This window comes from Centruroides vittatus, unplaced genomic scaffold (assembly GCF_030686945.1).
Source record: "Centruroides vittatus isolate TY-2023 unplaced genomic scaffold, ASM3068694v2 contig_551, whole genome shotgun sequence".
Taxonomy (NCBI): Eukaryota; Metazoa; Arthropoda; class Arachnida; order Scorpiones; family Buthidae; genus Centruroides; species Centruroides vittatus.
Window position 1 is genome coordinate 153,569 of NW_027122328.1, and position 694 is coordinate 154,262.

Genomic DNA, 694 nt, shown 5'->3' on the forward strand with positions numbered 1-694 from the left:
CGTGTGTGTGTGAAATTACAGCAATAATGTTCTAAATAACCAATATTTTTCACAAAATATGGTCATATACTTACTTAAAATTTTTCTACTTAAGAATAAGAAATAAACCTTTGAGAGATTATTTTAATATTCACAAAGAACACAAGACAAAATGCCAAAAAGCAACAAAATATGGCAAATAAGAAAAGTTTTATTGACTACTAAGTTATTACAGATTAAATAAGATGCTCAACTGAGTACCATTCATTTCATTAACATTGGTAGCAAACAGCAGTATGTTAATTCTTGTTATAACTGAATTTGAAACTAGTCTATATATTGAAGTGAATGGTGCTAATTTTCAGTATCTTATTTCTTAGAGTCAATAAAATGTTTTTCTTCTATACAATGTTTCATTGCTCATTAGTATCTGCATCATCTCACTCAATTCTTTCATTTTACACTGCAAATACATATTTGCAACTTTTTATGTATTTTTTGTGACAACAGTAGAATTTTTAATAAATTTGTCATGGCTTTCTTATACTACTAAACAATTTTGTTAATTTGTAAGTACAAATTAATAAACATTTTCCCTCTCCAAATCTAGTTAAAAATGAGATCTTATATGCAAAAATTTCTTAAGAATAGAAATCAAAATTTTCATAGAATTAATGTTAAACAGGATAGAATATTACAAAATTAAATGCACAAA